Source organism: Megascapheus bottae, chromosome 1 (assembly GCF_031878675.1).
Source record: "Megascapheus bottae isolate mThoBot1 chromosome 1, mThoBot2.hap1, whole genome shotgun sequence".
NCBI lineage: Eukaryota > Metazoa > Chordata > Mammalia > Rodentia > Geomyidae > Megascapheus > Megascapheus bottae.
This window is the reverse complement of record NC_143509.1, coordinates 66,646,690-66,671,556: the sequence shown is the minus strand read 5'-3', so window position 1 is coordinate 66,671,556 and position 24,867 is coordinate 66,646,690. Positions and strand designations below refer to the sequence as shown.

At 36.0% G+C, this 24,867-nt stretch overlaps 1 long non-coding RNA gene across 1 annotated transcript in view; it reads left to right on the top strand.

The window, feature by feature from the left end:
- LOC150069368 (uncharacterized) overlaps window positions 1–18,849 on the top strand; it is a 32,938-nt gene extending 14,089 nt beyond the window's left edge. The window contains exon 3 of the long non-coding RNA XR_016535427.1: window positions 18,771–18,849. This is a non-coding gene — a long non-coding RNA (uncharacterized LOC150069368). The remainder of the gene's footprint in view (window positions 1–18,770) is intronic.
- Window positions 18,850–24,867: the final 6,018 nt, after the last annotated feature.

The window sequence follows — 24,867 nt, the reverse complement described above, 5'->3', positions numbered from 1 at the left end:
TATGAATTTTGTTTCAAAGAAGGACAAGGATGACTATAGGTAAATGGGGTAGAAGGTAATTATCACAGTCTGGAATGCGCCAAACCTTACAAATAGAAAAACAAAGATTCATTTTGGAAAAGGGAATCAATAAAGAATGCTAAATCCAATGCACTCTTCTTTGTCCAGGGTGAAAGTCAATAGAGACTCCAGGATAATACAAATGGCTGCAACAAAGAAGTAGATAATGAGCCTGGCACATTTGGTTGACAGATTTGATTTCAAAACGAGACTTAATATTCATTTTTTCTCCAGTCTTGAGGCCTGAATTCAGGGCCTGGGTGCTGTCTTTGAACATTTTTTGGCTAGAAGCTAGCAAAAAATGCTCTACCACTCTGAGCCACCACACCACGTCTAATTTTCTGGTGGTTAGTTTAAGATAAGAGTCTCATGAACTTTCCTGCCTGGGCTGGCTTGGAATCTCAATCCTCAGATCTCAGTCTCCCAAGTGGCTAAGAGTACAGGCATGAGCTACCAGTGTCCATCTGGTAACTTTAGTTTTTAATATTTAAAACATTTTCATTTAGTGTATATCACCATCTTATTTTTCAGCATCCCATTTCTATAAACATATTATATATGCATGCAGATGATGGTTGGCTGAAATCTGGCTTGCTACATCACACTTCACAACTGACTGCTAATCTGTAATGTTTTCAGCAGGAAATTTCTCACATGTGAGATGAATAATACCAAAATATAGAAATATGCTGGGAAAGATGCAATTTCATTAAGCATTGAGATATAATGTTCTAGGTGAATGTGTTAGATGGGATAAGAGTTTTAAAATATTATATAAATAATCAGTAGCTTTGACTTCATTTTCCTAATTTCTCCATCCTAATAAAAAATAGTCTGAAGCAGAAAAAATCGCCTTTCACCTGATTCCTTAGTGATGTCTGCTCTGTCATGAATTACTTCATTAAAACTAAACCATTCATTGTTATGAGGATTAAGATGACTTGAAATTAAAATTAATCTCCATGGAGAAAGACTCTTTTATTACTTGTATTTATAGGCACTGGAAATACAGGGAGCTTGTAACCTCACATAGTACTATAGCTTTAAACCTACAAACTTTCCGAGGAAGTAATAGGTCAGATTTAAAGTTCTGTCGCTGACGTTGCTTAAATCTGAGACATTTGAGATCAAAATACAGAAGTGTGTCAAGAAAGATGGTTTTGCGATCTACTGAGGTTGAGGAAGAAGATTTCAGGCTACTATACACCAAAACATCTGTTCCAGGAGCTTATAAAAACTCTCTATTAGAAGACACAGGTCAAGAGAACATGCCAAACCTTGAAAAGGGATTTGTAGATCTTTTTAAAGCCAGTTCTGAGGCTTGGACTCAACAGGGCCTGATCATTATACTTGGGTTTTCCCAAGGCTAGTACTCTCCCACTTGAGCCACAGCACCATTTCCAGCTTTTTCTGTATATGTGGTACTAAGGAATTATACCCAGGGCTTCTTGAATGTAGGCAAGCACTCTACCACTAGGCCACACTCCCAGTTCTGGATTTGTGGGTTTAAAATTTGTTTTTTAATTATTTTTATTTGAAGGTAGTAAAAACAGAGGGCTTACAGTTACAGAAGTAAGATAAAGAGTATATTTCCTTTCAAACAATGTCACCCCTCCCCCCCAATTTTTCCTCCCATTCCACCCACAAGTTGTACAGTTAATTTTCAAAAGTTTCTATTGAGTGCCTCTGCTGCCTTTGTTTAACCTTTGTCCTTCCATTTCTGTTTCCCAATGCACTACCAAAAGCATGTAGACAAGCAAATAATACAAAACAAATAAAAGAATACTAACACAGCAAAACAGAAATATCATCTTGTTTCCATTTCCTGGGGCTCATTTTGGTAAACATTATTGTATATGATCAAGTGCCCCAGGCATTGTGCAAAAGGGTCTTGCAAAAGGGTTTTTGAAAGACATGATAGGAGTTTGGATCAAATGTCTATACTTCAGTGTTAGAACTCGATGCTTGTGAACTTGTTAGTGTGTAAACATTGTCAGTCAGATACAGAAATGGAAGATACATATTTCTACCTGTGTGATACACTGAGTAATTATTGCATAAACTTTTGCACACTTATGTGTTCACTGAACAAACTGTACTCAGGGGAAAAGAAAAAATATACATCTTGAGATACTTCACTTTACCATAATACTTACAAATGGCTTATAAGGTACATAAGTGATGCTAAAGCATCATAAAAAAGTAACCCCATATTAAGTTCTTTTATAACTTCATAGGCTTTTGTATTTATGCATGATATAGTTCTTATAATATTTAGAGATAGAGAAAATATGACTTCCAATAGTAATCAATTATTATTTGAAATGACTTTTGAAATAATTTGATTTAAAGATATGGTATCATTTCCCTAGTACCCTATATGCTTGTAAAATGAATGAGATATTTTTTCTTGTAAGCATGAAGACTTGCATTCAGTGTACCATGCTCTTACTTAGCCTGATTGTTCCTGACTGGTACTCGACCACTTGAGCCACACCTCCAGTACAGCAATTTACTGGTAAGTTGTAGGCAGAGTTTTTGAGAGGTTTTCTTACTAGGCTAGATTTGAACTTCATTTCTCTAGGTCATAGGTTACTGAGTAACTAAGATTACAAGTGTGGGCTACTGGTGCCTGATGATAAACTAATTTGTAAAACAAGAAATAGGATTCTTTACTCCTTGGAACTTTTGTTATCTCAACTATTCAGTTCAGATTGTATATACATCCTCATAGGACATGAGAGATTTAATACTAGAACACATTGTCATTAATGCATCAGATGAGGTCTGGGGAAATAGGAAACAAATACTAAACTTATTTCACCTATTCATGTAAATCTATGCTCAACTTTTTATAAGCAATGCCTATTAACCAGTCACTAACATTATATTTTAGTAAGTTTGCACTATATTCTGATACTCTAAAACTTCTCACTTAAAACTGAATTGAAAAGTCTACCTGAGTCTTTGTATTCTGGACCAGATTGTGTTAGTCCCCTTAAACTCCAGCCTTTTGTGCTCTGCTTTCTCTCAAGTGCAAATATAACAAGGTTTATTCACCACTTCACCTAAGGATTTCTTTGGTTCTGTTGCTGAGCTTCTCTGACTTTTCACCTACCCTCATGTAAATGCATGAAAAGAAGGAGGGCACACAAGGCTGTATGGAGGAACCCTTTGGGGAATTACTCTGTTAGAAGGCTATTCAGGGCCGGTAGTTTGGCCTAGAGGTAGAGTGCTTGCCTGGCATGCAAATCTGCCCACAGATTAGCCAACAAAACTTAAAGTTCTTACCTAGTATTCAGGTTTCTTACAGCTCCAAAGCTCAGTGACAGCGCCTTGCACCCTCGAACCCCAATATCCAAACTGACCTGACTTTCTGTCTTCTTATGAGAAATCCATACTTACACCCATGAGTAAATACTAGGCCTGGACCCCCTACTCTTCATCTCTCACAGTTCTCTTAGCCTATATCACTAAAATTTAAAAAATTATATTGTCTCTTGGGCTAGGAGTTTGGCCTAGTGGTAGAGTGCTTGCCTACATGCATGAAGACCAAGGTTCAATTCCTTGGTACCAGATACATAGAAAAAAGCCGGAAGTAGTGCTGAGGCTCAAGTGGTAGAGCTCTATCTAGCCTTGAGAAAGTCCAAAGACAGTGCGTAGGCCCTGGGCTCAAGCCCAGGACTGGCAAAAAAAAAATTATATTGTCTCATAATATTACCTAATTTCTTGGGACCTTTTTTGAAAAAATTAGCACATTCTAGTAACTTGAGAAGAGAAATGCTGTACTATTCATATTTTCTTTTTGCATTCTAGATCATAGAACTTGTAAAAGGACTCATACTAGTTCCATAATAAATGCTTTCCATTGATTAATTCTCTTCCCAACACACTTGATAGGATGCTAAGGTAATCCAATCAAATGAGACCAAAAAGAGAGTCTAGCCTTCCCTAAGAGCAGAATCATCCCTCAAGAATAACTCAGGATGTTACCAAGTCTATAGAAATGAATAGGCACACAAGCACACACACACACACACACACACACACACACACACACTCACAAAACCACCGAATTTGTGCTTCATTCTAGAATGTCCTTACTCTTTGAAGGAAGTTTACGACCTGTATGAATAACTCAAATTGTTAGGGAAAAAAATAATTGTTTTACTTTCTTGGGGAGCTTGGGGCACAGAAAAACCCACTGAACCAAGAAATCACTGTCCAGACTCCAGTGGTGCTTTTATTGAAGGCATACTAGGCAGGTACTGTAGGAAATTGCCCAAGGACTGTCCATGGAAAGAATGGTCTCCTTATGATCTTTGAAGTCTTTCATAATGCTGTGATGTTTTAATATGACTTCAGTTAGATCTCTCACAGGTCTCTTTTTTTTCCAAATTCAAAAATTTCCTAAATTCCTGTACTTCATAATTCAATACAATGTTCTTGTACTTCTGGGTTTACACCATGTCTGTCATCTCTCCCAAAATGCACTATCATCTTTTTACTTGACATATGATTGATGTTCAAAAGTCTATCTAAAGACTATTTCTTCCAGACCCCTGAACTTTCTACTCTAGTTAATTTTTTATTGTGATATATCTAGCATTATTCTTTTAAATGATTTAGAAAGAATCTGTTGTTATCTTTCTCTAAAAATTTCTAATTTACAAGACAAAGACACAGATCATTTTACATAATGACTTCTTCAATACATAAGAAGCCGTCAATAAAATTTAACCTTTAAGTAAATGAATACTTAAATGGCACTGAAATAAGAGTGAGTGTGTGATTTGTTATAAAAGATATGAGCAAAGCAAGATCTTTTTTATATTTTTTTATTTCAATGTATAGACGGGTTACAAGATCTTAACTGTAAAGAAGACACTCAGAAAAATGGAACTGAAATGAACTGATGAAAAGAAAGTACAAATATATGGGACTGTCAAAGATACCTTATCAAGAACTAATAGATACTAGATTCAAGATTTTGAGGAAGAGGTCTGTACATGTGTCCCATTACATGTAACTTTTATACTCAAATTTCTAATATTTTTAAGCAAGCCTTACATATAAATTATATGTTGATAAACACACACACACATACATATATACATACATAATATATATTGTATATATAGCTACATTGATCAGTACTGAACCTAGGTTTGTTTATCACTTAACTCATTAGGTGAACTTACATATTTCGAGCCAGTTTTCCCACCTACAATATGAGATGACTCCTATCTGGCCATAGAGAACAGATAGCTTTGCATATGGTAAATGTAATATACATCTTAATGGAATCTTTACTTTAGAAAAAGTAACTAGGACTGCTTGAGCAGGCCTCCTCTTCTATATAAGTAGTATAGCAGTTACATCTTCTCATCCATTCACTATAAGATGAGAGAAAAGAGAGAAAACTGAGAAGATTGGATATCAACTATTTCTTATTTTTCATCCATGTTTTTATATTATATTCTCTCATTCTTTCTCAGTCTGGCTGCGAACAGTTCTAAGCACCTCTAAATCCCTGAGGCTAAGCAAGATTAGTTTTCAAAATGCTTGCATAGTAAATTATTTGCCTGTGTTATAATTTTTTTATTTTTTTATTGTCAGGATACAGTTACAGTTACTTTTGTCAGGATACAGATACAGTTACTTTCGTCAGGTATTAGGTGCAGAGGTATCACTGAGCAAACTATTTTTAACAACACTTCCTGTCTCTCCTTCCAAACAGACTAAGTGACTCAGAAAGTAGCCTCTTTGATGACTGCCACCCCCCTCTCATTCAAGGTTGTAAAGACAATGGTAATATTGTTAAACACTGTTTCTGCTGGGCTGGCTACATCAAAAGTACCTAGACCATGAGTTTGTCAGAGTTCCATTTGGCATGTTTAACAAGGGCAAAATATTTTTGAGGCTGATATGCTGCAAGAGATTTTACAAAGAATATTGTTGCTTTGCCAGAATCTTGCTTGCATCTCTCCTTTAGTTTAAATTTGAAGCAAAATATAATAATGAGACATAAATCTACTGAGTAATATTCAAATATCTGTCTGCTGGCAAAGCTCATTAAAAGCCACAGGCTTTTTTGATGAACTATTGCTTCCTGTCAGACACTAAGACAAAATAGATCTGACCTCAAAGAACCAGCTAAAAATTGCTTATCAAAAAGAGAATAAATTGTGGATCAGCCCATATACTATGTACAAAAAAATCACTGGCTTTCTAAAAGGGACAAAAAAACAACAAACGAACCGCTTGTAGTCGAATCCATTAGTGATCAAAAAACAACACCACCACTGGCTTTCTGTGGTAATGTACCTTTGAAGCTTTAAAGACCAACAAATACCAGCGTCTAGCAAATTTCAAAATGACTAATGTTTCAGATCCTTTAATTCATAGAGGATAGTCCTTACATGTCACTCATCTAGTAAATAAGAAAAATATTTTAAAATAAATATAAAAATCATATCTGCTCAATGATGCATTTGAATAGAGTATGTACTTCACACAGAGAGGGTACTTTATGGAATTATACTCACTGCTGTACAAATTAAAGCCCAAAATAAGACAACATATTATCACAGGCCTATACTTATTACTCTATATAATTCGTAACATAGCAGCTTTCAGGAAAATTACATGTTTCTATAAAAAGCCAACCCACAGTCTTTGGATGAGATTATTCCTTTGAAGCCACATGTTACTAAGCCTAGGAATTTGGAGTTTTAAAATGTCATACCTATAAAATAAAATACTATTCTTGATGCTAATGCCTATCTAAAATCTTGTATAAGCTGCTTCTGTAAAATTTCATTTACAGCAACACATGGCATATAACAACAAATATTTTTCTTTGACTAACTATGATTATAATAATGCTAGAAAAATGTGTATATATATTCATATATGACACATGCATGTGTATATATAGGCATCATTCTCTTTTTTGAGCAGACATAAGACACAGAGATATGCTTTATTCATTTGTCTAGAAAAAACTAGATTAAAGCAGGTTATACATCTTTTTCATTTAGTGAATTTGAGGCAAAATTCATTTCCAAAGGTTATTCTTAGTGAAGCAGGAGAAACTAGGGAAAATGAGGAATAGTTGGCTTACAGCAAATACAGGAGACATTCCCTCATGTACTTCCCTTTATTAAGGGAACACAAATTATTTTGGAGGAAATGAAGCAAGATAACTTAAGGAAACTGAGGACTGGTGAAGGCAACTCAGAAATACGATATTTAGAAACTTAGAAATGCACTTTACTTCAAAGAGACAATAGGATGCATTTCTTTCCAAGGTATGCATTTCTCACCCCAAGAATTAATACCTGTCTGACAGGATGTATGCCTATCTGCTGTGTTTTCGATGCTTGGATTCTCCTGAAAAGCACGTATTAAAACTTAACTACAGTGATAGAAGATGGAGACTCTGGGAGGCAATTATGGGATGCATGATCTTATAAAGGAGACTCTAAGAGCTTCTTAGCCTTATACTATGTAAGGATTCAGAATGATTGATAACCCTCAGGTGCTGATTAATTACTCATTCTCAAATACTTTGCTATAGCAGCCCAAATAGTGTGTAGTAGTCAGGTTGTGTGGGCGGAGTGGGGGAGGGGAGAGAGGAGGTTATTTGCAATTTGTGGAATACACACATACACACACACACACACACACACACACACACATCTGTAGTTTTAAGACATAATTCTGAAGCTCATCCACAAAGAAAGACAGTTTTCCCCAATTACTTGATAACACCCCACTACTTTTATCAGCACTTTGGTAGTCTGGGCTCAGAGGATCTTCCAGATGTGATGTCTTTGATATGAAAGAGCCATTAGAAAGGAATTTGGAGATCAGAGGAAGGAGGAAGTTCTGTTTCTCAACACTTCAGTGTAGATACAACACAGCCATATACTGGTGAAGATAACATATTGTTGCTTTTTTTCTCAAGGAGGGTATGGAATCAGATTAAGTTAAAAGAAAAGCCTTGGTAATTATACAGTGACATGGCAGGCGCCAACTTAAACTACTTGATCTAGATAGATGGTTGTAGTTTACCGATTAAAAGTTCACAGTAACCTTTACCTTTATTTTCCCCTTCTCCTCCCTTTGAAAATCCCTTTAACAGAAAGTTGAATGCTGCACCTTGTCACAAGCCATAAACAGCTGGAGTTTTAACTTTTCCTAATGACATCTCAATGTATACCAAAAGGTCACCAGTTAGTATTGGTCAGTTTGAGGCTGATGAAGACTGAACCCTAACCCTAACTGATAAATAATTTTTGGTTGAAGACCACTTCCTACTTGACAGCAGTCATGGATGCTTTCTACAACTCACTAACGTGTTTATAAATGTTCAGTTCTTTTCTCCATGTCTTGCTTATTATAGGAAAAATATTTTTCAAAAGAGGTTAGCTTATGCCAACAAATTTGAGAATCTAAAAGAAATGGATAAATTTCTAGCCAATATTAACATACCCACACTGAACCAAGAAGACCTAATCCAACTAAACAGACCTATTTCAAGCATTGAAATAGAAATGGTTATAAGAGACCTTAAATCCAAGAAACGTCAGGGCCAGATGGATTCACAGCTGAATTCTATAAGGTCTTCAAAGCAGAGCTCACACCAACACTCCTCAAGCTCTTCAATGAAATTGAAAACGAAAGCTCTTTGCCAAACTCATTCTACGAAGCCAGTATAACCCTCATCCCAAAACCAGACAGAGATTCATCCAAAAAAGAAAATTATAGACCCATTTCTTTGATGAATTTTGATGCAAAACTTCTCAACAAAATGCTGGCCAACCGTCTTCAGCAACTCATCAAAATATTATACACTATGATCAAACAGGATTCATCACAGGGAGGCAAAGCTGGTTCAACATATGAAAATCAAATGATATAATTCAACACATCAACAGGAGTAAGGACAAAAATCACATGATTGTCTCAATAGGTGCAGAAAAGGCATTGGACAAGATCCTTTATGCTAAAAGCTCTAGGGAAACTAGGTATCCATGGTACATTCCTCAGTATAACACAGGCTGTGTATGACAAACCCACAGCTAGTATTATACTTAATGGCGAGAAGCTAAAGCCATTCCGTCTAAAATCAGGAACAAGACAAGGATGCTCGCTCTCTCCACTCCTCTTTAATTTAGTATTAGAATTCCTAGCCAGATCAATAAGGCAAGAAGCAAGTATAAATGGGATCCAAATAGGAAAAGAGGAAGTGAAAAGCTCCCTCTTTGCAGATGACATGATTCTGTATTTAAAGAACCCTATAGACTCCACTCCCAAACTCCTTGAGCTGATTCAAAACTTTGGCAAGGTAGCAGAGTATAAAATTAACCCTCAAAAATCAATTGCCTTCCTATATGCCAACAACGAGAGGAACGAGGCAACAATCAGGAAAATATATGGACCAACCTAGATGTCCCTCAGTTGATGAGTGGATCAACAAGATTTGGTATTTATAAACAATGTAATTCTATGCTGCTGTCAGAAAGAATGACATCACCCCATTTGTAAGGAAATGGAAAGACTTAGAAAAAAATCATATTAAGTGAAGTAAGCCAGACTCAAAGGAACTTAGGCTCAATGGTTTCCCTCATTTGTCTTCATTTCCCCTTGAGCTCTCCTAGCAGAGATGTACAATAGAGCAAAACCTAGATACATAAAGCTATATAAGATGACGTTAAATGAAAGGACCTCCAGGATATAGAAACAAAAGCCATATAACAAGTGATTGTTGTCCCTATTGTTCTATGTTATCTCTCATCTCTTTTGCTGTCCCTGGTTATCTAATTTTGGTACAATATTTCACCTTGTTATGTGATATATTTTATATATGCTTAATTGGTTGTTTGAAATAGGAAGGGGAGAAATCAAGTTGTGAGGGGGAGGGAGGGAAATGCGAAACATGACATGAGAAAGGGTATTAATATTTGTGAAGTAATGTACCTTCATCTGATGAATATAATGTAACCCTTCTATTAATTACAATAAAAATATATGAAAAAAAGGACTAAACATAGAGCTCCCCTATGACCCAGCAATTTCACTACTTGGCATTTACCCAATCATCCAGAAACAATGAAGAAGAAGAGGAAGAAGAAGAAGAAGAAGAAGAAGAAGAAGAAGAAGAAGAAGAAGAAGAAGAAGAAGAAGAAGACGACGACGACGACGACGACGACGACGACGGGGGAGGGGGGGAGGGGGGAGGAGGAGGAGGAGGAGAAGGAGAAGAAGAAGAAGAAGAAGAAGAAGAAGAAGAAGAAGAAGAAGAAGAAGAAGAAGAAGAAGGAGGAAGAGGAAAGAAGAGGAAGAAGAAGAAAAAAAGAAAGGAAGGAAGGAAGAGAATTAAATTAAAGTGGAATTCTTCAGTAGGGTCTAGGTCCAACATAACTAATACCTTATCAATGTATTTATGTTCAAGAACTAATGTACTGACTAGCTGACAAATGTAACTGTAATCCCTCTATATATTATCCCTACCAAAAATATAATTACAAAAAGAGAAAAGAATGAATTCAGATACATACAATACAAAAGTGTGAAAATAAAACAGGAAAGCAACCAACTTCAACCAAAAGAGTTTTTGATCAGGATGACATATAGAGGGTGTACATATTTGTAAAAACCCAATAAAAACAAAAGAAAAATTTTACTAGAGCTGCTCCCCCCCAAAGAAAGAGGAGACACAGAATAAAAGAAAAAATCAATCTCTTAGCATTTCAGTCTTGAACTTCAAGAGTACAGAACTACAGGTACAGTTTCATTATTTAAATCATGTATCTTGTGGTCTATAACCTGTAAGTGAATTTTTCTTATGTAAGTCACATACTTTGTACATTAGTAAACTAATACACTACTTCCAAGTTTTCACTGTTATTCATAAGACTGTAGTTACACAAAATTATTATGCACATTGCTGATTATTTTCTCATACAATAACTTTACAAAAACTAAAGTCCTTGAAAAAGTTTAATAAATATTTTGGATGTTCTTCTGAAAAATTTAACTTTTTCCTTTAAGTTCAACTCTTCATGAGAAAGTACTCTAAAAATATAGCATTTTATTCACAAAAGAGCCACAGTACCTTAAATCTTACATTATGTACTTTTAAAGGTCATTTAGTACAAATACTTTAATCATTCTATATGGACATATCAGCATTATTTACATATTTCATAATCAATGGGTTTTAAGTTATGACTTTTTCTATTCATATTGCAATTTCTATGACCATCCTCATGTTGCTTTGTTGTGCAATGATATCTATTAGTAAAGAAAATTCTTGCTTTTGCTACTTGAAAGAGTAGCTAATATAAAAGGAATTTGCAAGTCAGATTAGCTGGTTCAATGTTAGTGATACTCTGAATGGCCTTTGATCTTGGCTGCAACCCAGCTTCTCCATGTCAAAAAATTAAAGTTTCAGCACTTACAGTCATGACAAGAAAGTTTTATATTTTGCACATTTAGGAAGATTATTGGCCTGTAGGAAACACTTAATGTAGTTTAATTATATTTCTGACAGTATAACATAATCTTAATTCATTTTCCTAATGGTATTATAGATTTATTCTTCACTAGTAGTATATATAATTTCCTGTTAATTCAGTTTTTGATAGTGTTGAGTTTATCTTTATATATATGGTTTATAAACTGATTACAGTTATTATTCTGTTGTATAGAAATATAAATATCTCTGGGGCCAGGAATTTGGCCTAGTGGTAGAGTGCTTGCCTAGCATTCACGATGACCCAGGTTCGATTCCTCAGTACCACATACATAGAAAAAAAAAAGCCGGAAATGGTGCTAAGGCTCAAGTGGTAGAGCTCTAGCCTTGAAAAAAGTCCAAGGACAGTGCTCAGGCCCTGAGCTCAAGCCCAGGACTGGCAAAAAAAAAAAGAAATATAAATATCTCAATTTAACCATTTTTCTTGTAAAGGATTGTTAGATGGAATCCTCTTGTTTTATTGCTATTGTAACCATCACTACTATAAACATGCTCATACATAGTTCTAGATATCCACTAGCAGAAGTGTTGCCTTGGTAATAAAAAATATAAATATCTCAAAGACAAAATCCCATGCCAAATTAGAAAGTTGATTATGGAGCCTTAGATTACATACTAATAGAGGGTCTCAACTTGCGTCTTCAAAATCTTAGCTATTTCTACAGGAATTAACAAAAAAAATCAGTACAGTATTCCCAAGGCATAGAAACTAATTAGCCTTTCCTCCTCAGAAAGAATTCAATAGTGAGCATGTTCCTGAAAAGTAATAAAGAACTTAAGAGAAAAACTCAGAATTGGAGTAAAAAGTGCTATTTCATATCCAAGTAATCTGTGTCATCTATAAGTAAATTCACTCAATAACATTAGGATTGCAGACTTTCCCCTCTCCTCCACCATCCATAGCTTGACTTGTGATAAGCAGAGCAATACCATCTAGGCATAAGGGAAATATTCAATGGATGTTCTGAAATATGTGCAAGAGACAGGTATCCAAGTCAGAGGAAAAGGCCTCCTGTCTCCCCTCTCTACTGTATGACACCAATCACCCTCAATTTCTTGCCTTTTTATTTAGTCACTTCTTCAGTATTCATCTTTAATAATGTGTAACCACAACCTGTCATTACAATCAAAGGACAAAATCCAAACATAAAAATGTGAATAAAGGCGCCATTAAAAAATAATCAGCTTCCTCATTACAGAAGCACTGCAGTTGCTTTGATTCACACTCAGCTCCATTATCTCATTTGTTCACCCTCCGGCTCAGGGTCGGGCCTTTCTTCTTGAACAGCCAGCCTTATTCCACCTTGTCACCTACAAAACGGAAGAGAACATTCACAGTACAAATGACTTTTAACTAAATCTACATTTAACCTATAAAAAATAAGATGATACAAGGGCACTGGTGGTGTATGCCTCATTCTGGCTATTTCTTCTCCAATTAACCGTCAAAATGCTGATATGTAGACATGGCTGAAATGGTATAGCACCAGTGGATCCAGAACGCCATGGGGATATGATGCCTTGAGTTCAAACCCCAGTTTCCATTCCCAACAAAACTAATATGGCAGGATTTGCCACTGGAGTACCTACTCCAACATGCCAAAGAAGCTTGTACATAGTCCCAGACCTTGAAATAGAAACAGAATGGAAACATACATTAAATATATTTTAAAAATGTATTGTGAAAATGGCAGGCAAAAGCAGTACTAGTTTACCAACAACTGAGCTTGATCCTTTCAAATTCCTTGTCTTAAGGGATAAGGACCACTTGGTTCACTTGTACAAGACCAAAGAAAACTGTAAAAGTGAAACAATTACTGGAACAGATGTCAGTAGGCACAAATTAGAGGCTGTATAACCTTGGGTAAGTGATGGAATGCTCTGATTTATAGACACCCTTAGGGAAATAATGATCATGGAATTAGATCTTTTCACTCAAAATTAGAAGTATTTTTTTTTGTCGCCTTGCTCCACATACTAAAGGAAGGGATTAGTAATCCTTCTCTCTTTGTTAATCAGAGTTGCTGTGATCTGATTCACATATGAATTACATGATCTCTGAGGGGCTTATCCTGATCTCTAAGTCACTTTAGAAAAAGAAAAAGGGAAAAACTTAGGCTCCTGTTTTCAACTTTGTCTGTAAATTAGAATCTGGGAACTGAACACTCTCTCAATGCCCAGCAAAATCTCACAGAAGCTGACTTATTTAGCCCAGGTGAGATCATGCCACTAATAATGTTTACAAGCTCCCTGGGGTTACTCCGCAAGTAGGGTCCAAGAAAGCTGTTCCCGAATACATGACTGCATGGAGAATCCTGCTTTGTCCCTTCACATTAACCCACATGCCTAACACTCAGAACCACTCAGGTGGCAAGAAATTAGTCAGCAGGCCTGAAGGAAATTGGAAAAAAATCTATTGTCTCTTTTATTAATCCCCCTGGCGAGACTTCTTGTAGTGGTAAACTGTTGCAAAATGAATGGAGTCTGTCTTTGGGTCACTGAAGTGAAAAGCGGGCGATTGGCTGGATGACTAGATTCTATGTGTTCTGTACACTTGTTGAGAACCTAAAAACTTCCAAAGTCTATGCACCAAGGCTAAGTTTCAGCAATAATCATGCCAATCTTTGCTAGTGTGTGTGCGTGAAGAAACAAGATGCCATCAAATTCTTGGCAGCCTCTTTCTCGTTCATCACTCTTCATTCTGCAGGGTGGGCACCAGGTTGTCTCTTTTCACTCTGAACTTCGTGGCCTAGACAATCTGTTTTCTCTAAGTATACAGCACCTTTTTTCCCCCTAGGACTACTCATTAGTTCTATTAATATTCTCGCCAAGATGTGAGATCTGTCTACCTTTCATGTTTTCCAGTGATGCTCTTGGCAAAATCTACATCAGAGAACTGTAATAATTCCATTTCAACTGACGATTAAAAATATATATGTTTCAAATGAAAATGAGGAAGCCTGTAAGTTTCTTTGTAAGGTGAAAGTACAGACTGTGAGCATATGCTTGGTTAAAAAAAAACAACAAAATAAAACCCAAGTTTTTAATACACTGTGGCAATATAGCAAGGTATGATAGCTCAAACCCAGCTACTAGGGAGGCAGAGCTCAAGGATTCATGATTTGAGGCCAGCCTCAGGCAACAAAGACATTTGAGAGAATCGATTTTAACATGTGATTGGGCATAATGGCACACATCCATGATTCCACCTACTAAGGAAGCACAGATGACCGAGCATAATAGAAGATGCCTGTTGTCTCAAGCGACACAGGAAGTACAAGTAGGACTGTAGTCCAGATATCCAAGGCATCAATTGAAACTGTCTAGAAAGTTAACTCTGCAAAGTGGACTGGAGGCATGACTCATGTGGTAGACAGTGCCTGCCTTGCAAGTGCCAGGCCCAGAGCTCAGTCCTTGTACTTTTCTCTCCCCATAAAATACAAATGCCAGTATAACAATGAACTGTGGAAGGAATGTGACAGTGCATTAGTATTCATATGTATGGCAATAAATTAAAAATTTGAAATTTAGAAACATAGATCAAGGATAACTAGAGGTGAGTAAATATCAAGTAAAAGAATATGAGAAGGGAGAGGGTGGAGGGAGGGAAATGGGGACAAAAACATGAGAAGAGGTATCAATGTATGAGAAGTAATGCACCTACTACCTGACAAATGTAACTGTAACCCCTCTATACATTACAAATAAAAAAGAATGAATGAGATCATTAGAATGGAGTTCTATTGGTTCTCTTCTACCATAAATAATCTCTAAGCTCTTATAAATGACAGGAGTAAACTTGAATTTGGGTCTATCTCTTCTAGAAGTTGGGTCTGTTTCTTCTAGCCCTCCCTGGCTATGACTGAATAAAATTATTATAACATGATTATTAGAATGAATGGCTATTGATAAATAAGCCTGGAAATCATTCAGATAGTAAGATTTTTGAATAAATAGCCACGAATTAGCTGTTAGGTCAAATCCTTATCAACTATCCCTTAAGATTATTGTCACCTTTCTTTCTCTCCACTTTGTTATCACATATTAGTTGCTGAAAGGTTTCATTGTGTTATTTCCACATCTACATACATCTCAATAAACTCACTTTTTCTAAGCTCTCCCTCTCATTTCCCCCTTCATTTTTTTCTTTTATCCTTGGTTGTTTTTTTTTTTTTTTTTTTAACCAGACCTGGGCCTTGAACTCAGGGCCTGGGCACCATCCTTGGGATTTCTCAAGGCTAGAGCTCTACCACTTGAGTCACAGCATAATTTCTTGCTTTTGTTACATATGTGGTACCAAGGACTCAAACCTGGTTCTTCATGTATGCTAGGCAAGCACTCTATCACTAGGATAAACTCCCGGCCCTCCCCATTCACATTTCTTGAAACAATTTCAACTTACTCTATTGTCACTTATGTGTGTAGACTACTTCAACTATATCCTTTCCTCAGACCTTTTCCCTTTACCTTCCCCAACCAACCAAGATACACCACAATTTAGCAACTCCACTCCAATACTTAATACAATTGCATATATATGCACATGCACACATACACACATATATGGCAATAATAACATGTGAATTAGTGCTTTGTTTATAAAAACTCAAAACTGAATATTATCAACATGCTCAATTGTAGAATGGATGAAGATTTGTGACATGTTCATTAAATGGAATAATATAAAGCAATGAGTTAAAACTGGAGAAAAAATAAGCAAAATTTTTGTAAAATTAGTTCAACTTCAAAGCTATGCAACTTTATGCAATTGTAGTTATTCAAGGAAGTAGAGATAGATTCTGGGAATGGGCAGTGGAAATATTCCATTTTTCTAACTGAATCCTGGTTAGGTTGTAGGTAAATTTGTATACAGCTTTGCAATTTATATTCATACTAATATCTTATAGCTGTTGTTAACCAAGAAAACGTTTTAAAGGATATACAATTTTCTTGTTGCTTTTCAACTCTTGCTTCTCTTTTACATGTATTGACTTTCATGCCATATTGGATAGCTTGGAAATCTTCAAATATGTCCAGATCTGAAATGTATTTTCCTTTGCATATATCTTTTTTCTATGAAGTTTTCCTTAAATATTTATTATGTTCTTTTTCTGCCAGTTGCCTTTTATTCAATCTTCAGTAATCACATGCTCTGGAAAACCTTCTTGATCTCTACTTTTGTTTAATCTTTTTTTTTTTTGTGCCAGTCCTGGCCTTGAGCTCAGGGCCTGAGCCCTGTCCTTGGATTTTTCTCAAGGCTAGAGCTCTACCATTTGAGCCACAGTGCCACTTCCAGCTTTTTTCTATGTATGTGGTACCGAGGAATCGAACCCGGGTCTTCATGCATGCTAGGCAAGCACTCTACCACTAGGCCAAACTCCCGGCCCCACATTTGTTTAATCTTACGTATCTCCTAAGATGTATAACCAACAGCAGACATATATTTGTCTTTTTTCTGTCTCTGCATTTGTCATGCTATCTCTTTTTCCTACTTCCTTTCCCTCCTTCCTCCCTTTCTCCTTTCCTTTCCCTCCTTTCCTTCCTTTGCTTTCCCTTCCCTCCCTCCCTCCCTCCCTCCCTCCCTCCCTCCCTCCCTCCCTCCCTCCCTCCCTTCCTTCCTTCCTTCCTTCCTTCCTTCCTTCCTTCCTTCCTTCCTTCCTTCCTTCCTTCCTTCCTCCCTTCCTTCCTTCTGTTTTTCTTAATAGTTTAGAGAGTCATGCTATATCCAGGCTCTTCTCAGTCTTTTTTCCCTCAGTCCCCTGAATGTTAGACAATAAGTATGCATCATTTCTTCTAAATTTTTGATGGAGGATTTTTAATGAGTATGATACAATATTTCATTGAACTGCTTGTTATTTACATGACTAGTGATAGTGAGCATTCTTTGTGTTATTGGACTTTGAGAGTTCCAGGCAGGCCTGAAACAAAGTTAAACACATTGAGTCATGATACAATAAAGTGATGGAAAACTAAATTTGAGAGATCTTAAATTCATTCATCAATGAACGCCAGAGGAGAGAAGCACAGACACAGAAACATCACATATTCATAGTCATATGTCTGCAGAACTGAGAGAATAACATCAACATAGCACCAGAAACCTAGAACATTGTGCCTAGTGATAACATCTCTCAAAATGAAGATTAATGCTGATGTTTCTACCACACATCCTCAAATTCACATTGCTATAAGATTCCTATAGTAAAGCAAATATCACACATAGAAGTAAAATTATGTCAGACTGAAATAAGATATTGAAATAGCCAAGAGCACTAGAAAGATTGTTTCTGTGTAAAATCAAAGCTAATATTGACTCTTTAACATAACAATGCTAACAATGGTCGTGTGTGTGTGTGTGTGTGTGTGTGTGTGTGTGTGTGTGTGTACATGTGCACTCATATAGGTTTTCTAACATTAAGTATTTGTGATAGAAGCCATTTGTCCTATAGAACTTTACATATTTTCTCTCAGGTCCTTTAGAGAAATGATTTGCCCACATTTGTGTGTGAACTCACAAATCATAAGTCTGATGATACTTTAATGATACTTTAAAGCAAAGTTTGTCAGCAAATGGTTTGAAAGCCATGCTATTTTGTCCATTCACAGAGGGACCAGATGAATGAAAAATTATTATTGTAGGGATAGAGCTAAGTACTAAAATTAGAGAAGTTTGATAAATAAGCCCATGATAGAAAATAGGAGATTCAACTGAGTTGAAGGCTTGCTAGCTTTATAAATTAATTTTTCCCTCTAGAGGTTCATTGTAGAAAAGGGAAATAAAATCACAACATCTGCTTGTTTGAAGCTCATAAAATATAAAAATACATGATGATGATGATGATAATTATAAGAAGTGAAGTGATAAAGGAAATCATTAGTGTTTAATTATGAACATTGCATTTAATTAGGAAAAGATACATGGGACAGAATAAGAATACCAATGACAAATCTCTACCTGATTTCTAAACTGGATCTTTTAATGTAATTTCTTTCACCCAGCTAGTTAATCTTTCTGTACTTCATTAGCATCATCATATAATTAATCCAACATTAACAATTGTTTCATGTTTCCATTAAGTATTACTCTTCTTCCTCTCATAGCCCTTCCTTCCAACAGTCTGCCATTTACTGAGCACTAATTCTACCATCCTCTTCTTTCTTTTAGGTTCTAACCTGTCCCTGGTTTTGAAGCATTAGACCCTCTGCATGGCAACTCTCTTATTTAAATTATGAATAGTTATCGGTACAACAATAAAAAACTATTTACATTAGTATTTTTGCAGTCAGAGTCAATTTGCTGTATAAAGCTTTCTTTTCCCTTTATTTGTAGTATATAGATATTTCTTCCATTAAGTGTTTTAAAGAAATGAGAAGAGCTTGGGGATAATTATTGATATGACAGAGCCTTAACCTGTTCCATGAAGCAGAGATGTCTAACTAGGTCTTTTAGGCATCATAAGTAGGTACTCACTCCTGATCTCTCTTCTCCTCTTTGTTCTTTCTCCCTCTTACACATATACATCTTATGCATGCATATTAACATAGACACATACAAATAAAGCTCAGCGGATTCCCTTAACTATTGAGACCTTGTGCATACATTTCAGATAGCCAGACTTCACTAATTGTACCTATAGGAGTTTATTCCCAAGTGAATGTTTGCAATATAATAATAAAATTATATCAATCATCATAACTCGAATGTAAAAAAGGTTATATATATATATAGATATATTCATCTTAGTAGTTTAAAGTAAACATCACACAGTTAATTCCATAAAATGGTGTTAATTCTCATATTTGATGACTTGTCCATGTGTCCTATTGGACAAGCCATCTGTGGTCTAGTTGTTGGTGAACCAGAGTTCATCCTTATCTCTCCATGGAAATTTGTGCTCTAACTTCTCCGCTATCTCATCATCCTCTCTGGCTCCCAGAGAGACTGTTACCTGTGCCACTAATGTCAAATACAAGGTTTTGTCTTAGTATAAACATATCACAGATTCTGGGGTGTGTGTGTGTGTGTGTGTGTGTGTGTGTGTGTGTGTGTGTGTGTGTGTAGATAGAAGATAAAAATTAAATTGAGGGCCGGGAGTTTGGCCTAGTGGTTAAAGTGCTTGCCTAGCATGCATGAAGACCTGGGTTCGATTCCTCGGTACCACATACATAGAAAAAAAGCCGGAAGTGGTGCTGAGGCTCAAGTGGTAGAGCTCTAGCCTTGAGAAAGTCCAAGGACAGTGCTCAGGCCCTGAGCTCAAGCCCAGGACTGGCAAAAAAAAAAAATTAAATTGAACTCTATGCAGTACATTACTTGCCATGCAATAGGTGTTTCATGTGCATTTACTGCTGAGTTAAAAGTACATAATATCAGGAGATATAGCATGAAAGATAATAGAAATGTGAAAACTTCATAGTAAGTGCAATCACTTCCTGACTTAACAACTATGTCTGTCTTTTCATTATTTTCAAGAATAGTACATGTGTCGCTCATCTTGGCTACATTTCAATTAACTGGGTAGGTAAGCTTTACATAGCTGCCTGCTTTCATTCTTGCCATAAAGTGATTGCGTTCTCACTGCTTAAGGCCTGCTATGCAGGGGGATTTCCAAATTTTGATTCATATTTTGATTAGTATCAATCAGTCAAAAAGTCAATGGAAATTGAATCAACACTATACGAAATTTATAGAGCAAGTGAGGAATGAAAATCTATTTTACAAAGTTACATAGCACAGATAAAATGTCATAATATAACATTTAATGGCATACACAATTATGTCAAGAGAAAGATCATGGAGGAAACTTCAGGAAGAAAGTGATGCTTGGCTTCAACCCTGGAGAATGACAATCAAGTTGACCTCTTCCACAGGCTATTCTCTTCTTAAGATTTAAACAAGTAATTGTGAATTTATTTGTCAGATATGTTGAGTGCTTGCTTGAGACTTACTGTACAACTTAGACTAGGTACATTGTTTCATTTCAAACATCCCTGTAAGAACATAAATACTTTGAGTTACTGAAATATGTAGAAAGTTAAAAGTTTGAAAAATAAGTTAGCAATTTCATCAGCAAGCTTCTGACAATTTTAGGATGGTGAATCCATGATAGAACAATGTAAGTGAAAGAGATTAGAGAGTAAGTACAGTATTAAATGCATGACATAAGAACACCCATAAGGCAGTGGTCACACCTGCAGTGAAAAGAATGGAAGGGTAACTGCAAGGGGAAAAAATAATAAGATTTGCAAATGACTTCTAAGGCCTAGCATTGTAGCTCAGTGGTAGAAAACAGTGATTAGCATACTGCTGGCACATGCCTTCTTGCTCAATAGCCAAAAATAATATGTTATTACCTGATGAGTTCTGAAAGTGAAAATGGCTAGGACTTCAGAGTTTCCGGATAAAGCATCACTTACAGAAATAAAGAAGGTGGACCTGTACTGGAGGGAATTGTGCAACTGGGTGTATATGCAGACTTTGAAAGCATGGTAAATATACCAACTGAAATGCCTAGCAAGACAAGGAGTTCAAGCCTAGAATTCTGAAGCCTGGATTGAGTATTTGCCAGAAGTTACGCTGAACTTAATTACAGGTTCATTACATTCTTCCCAGCTAATTAGTTGGTGAGATGCCTTCAATGAGGGAAAATAACTAAATTCATATTAAAGGGTTCATTAGGAATTGTTACTGCAGCACCAATGAGAGGAAATATCAATGTTTTGATTTCTTCAGATGATTGACAGTAATGAATATTGGCTTTGCTCAGATAAGGTGAAGTAATTTAGGATCTCCAAAATAGTAGCCAAGGATGATTTGTTGATTTCATCTATCGTCTGCTACATGAGAGCCTCATTTTGAAAAAAATTATATTTCTTCCTGAGGCCATTAGCGAAGGGAGGAGTACACTGTATTCTTTGCCTTCAGTAGGTTTAATTTTATTTTGTAATTAACAGTAACTAGTTTGGGAATTACCCCATGGTATTTCTTGGTTTTAAATTTTCACTGAGTCTTTTTATGAAAAAACAAAAAAACAAAACTCAAACTCCTCAGAGGGACTGATGTAGTTTATCACCACGGATAATTGTCCCTAAATAAACTAAGGGTAGTTAAGTGAGTATGAACAGATGGAAATAAATGGATGGAAGTTGACTATTGTGCCTCTTGGCTCTTGTTTATTTGTTACCAACAGCTTATCCTTTTCTCTTGTCAGCCCTGGCATTTCATGCACTTGAACTTTAACAATGTCAGCCAGATTCCTCCTCACAGCTTGCTCGGAATTGAGCTCCAGGGCAGAATTCTCTGCCAACCTGGCCAGAGACACAACAGAGACCAACAGCCTAATCACAGTGGTCTAAGACTCCTTGCAAAGCAGGCCGCAGACATTGGTACAGCTGTCTAGCCACATCCATGTTTATTTAACCTCAGTTAGAATGGACACAGGCTCTATTAATTGTGGCATTTCTATGCCTTTATCTTACATATGAGGAAAATGAAGCTAAAGGAGAGAAAACGATTGACTGGTGTCTAGTTATTCATTGAATTAATTCCATAGCTATGTATTAAATAAAAACTATGACCAGCCTCTCATCTGCCCACTAAAGATTCAATAGTGGCCATAGCAGAGTCAATTCTAAGTTAACTCATCCAGTAGGGGAGAAAAACATCTCAGCAGGACATTAAAACATTATAGTATGCATAATCTTAGAGTCATGTGAGCGTCTAAGAGAGGGTACTTGATTCAGGCTTGGTGAATAGATTATTTTCAAAAGACAAATAGATTCTTACATAATTTCAGTAAAGTAATACAGTAATACAGTACCAGATGCCCTAGGCATTTCAGTTTCAAAAAGTGTTCCTAGGGTCTTCTGTGTTTCTAACAGTATGACAGATATTGTAAGGAGATATCCAAACAATATAGTATCATAATGCCTGTCTTCAAATGCCTAAAAATTTGTTGGAGAAAACTTTTAAAACATATAAACCAATTAGAGGACAATACAAAAAATGATTAGGTCAAAGATGTGTATTATAATGACAGTGTCATACAAGCATACCTTGTATGATTATCTGGTAGCTTTCGATAAAAAAAAATGGAGGGGCCAGGAGTTTGACCTACTGGTAGAGTGCTTGTTTAGCATGCACAAAGACCTGGGTTCGATTCTTGGGTACCACATATATAGAAAAAAACCCAGAAGTGGTGCTGAGGATCAAGTGGCAGAGCTCTAGCCTTAAGAAAGTCCAAGGACAGTGCTTGGGCCCTGAGCTCAATCCCAGGACTGGCAAAAAAAAAAAAAGGAAAGAATCCAAAGCTTAGCAAATATATGTTTGGTAAAGCTGAGAACATTCAGCTCCACCAATCTTACTCCAGGTTCTAGATAAATTCTACTTCTTAACATTAATTCTAAAGACATTTCTTTTTATTTTTCCACACTGATTCTTAGGAGAACATTTTTCCTCTCAGAGCTAATTGTCATGGATTAAACCATTACAATATTTCACCTTGTTATCTGATATATTTTATATGTGCTTAATTGGTTATCTGAAATTGGATAGGGAAGGGGGAAATCAAGATGAGTAGGGGAAGGGAGGGAGGGAAATGGAGACCATGTCCATGAGAAAGGGTATCAATGTTTGTGAAGTTACGCACCTTCTATCTGGTGAATATAATGTAACCCTTCCATTAATCACAATAAAAAAAGAAAAAAAGAGGAACTGACACACACTCAGAGCCCATATCTGTCAATTTGATCTTTGAAATAGAGTTTTGGCAGCTATCATCAGATAACCGTGATGGCATACTAAACAAGAGTGAACCTTAATGCAATAGGATCAGTGTCTTCATTACAGGACACTCATCATAAAGAAGATGTGAAGACACACTGGGAGAATACGATGTTCCAATGGAGAAATAAATTGGAGTGGTGTATCTACAAGCCAAGAAATGGCAAGGACTGCTACCAACTCCAGAGCTCAAAGGAAGGCATGGAGTCAATTTTTCCAGAAGCTTTGGAATTAACAGAACTCTTAACTGACAACCCAATGATAAACATCTAGCCTCCAGAGCTCTGAAAGAATAAAGTGCTCTTGTGTTATTTTGTGACACTAGACCAAGAAAATTAACGCACAAACTAAACATGTGGCTCCTGAGTGGAATTGGACTTTTGTGTCTATTGTAAAAAGAATACTTACCTTTAAGATTGTTTGAAATGCTAAGATAATTGAGGAAAGGTAAAGGATTCAAAACCAGGTTAACTTTGAAAATTACCTAAAGTATTTGTTGCAGGTAACAATTTCTGAAAGCAGCGATGGATGGTGTCTCCCTAGTAGCAGTCTGAGACATAGTCATATTAACAAAAATAAAAGCAGTCTAACATTACCTGGTGTAGGATTCTTTGGGGAAGTGATCTTCCTCTCCCTGTCGGGATAATGTATAGAGGGGTTACAGTTACATTCGCCAGGTAGTAGGTGCATTACTTCTCACACATTGATAGCCCTGCTCATGTATTTGTCCCTTTTTCCCTCCCCACCCCCTCCCAATCATCTTATTTCCCCCCTTCCTTTCCCTATTTCAAATAAAAAACTAAACGCATAAACAATATACCAGGTAACAAAGTCAGATACAATAACAACAAGAGATGAACCATAAGGTTAAAAAAAGAGAAGAGAAAGAACATAGTACATTAAGAACAACAATCATACAATATAAACCTCTTGTTTCCATATCCTATTATTTTAAACAAAAGAGTCATAAGAAACTTGTACTTTGTCCAAGATATATATAGCAAAAATTGTACAGGTATTTCATGTGAATTCAATTAGCTGAGTTGACTTACAATATAATTTATTTATTTATGTATTTACGTATTTATTTATGTATTTACATATTTATTTATTTATTTATTTACTAGTACTGAGTTCGAATTCCTGGCCATGTGATATATTGGGCTGACTCCTCCATCAGCATTCTCTCACTTGGACCATTCCTTAAGTCTTGCTTTTTTGAAGATTATTTTGGAAGTGGAGTCTTGAGGACACACATATATATATAATACAGGATTTTTTTTAGAGGTCTGATCATATTATGGATTCTTTTGGTATTAACAAAAAAATTCAGTTACAAATAATTGAAGCCATCACTAAACAAACACAAGAACTTCACTATATTTCAGGAAAAATAATCCAAAACATTCTTACAGTGTTAGAAGAATAAAGTACATTTGTCATAGTATAAATTATTATACTCTCATACAAGTGCAGTTTAAAA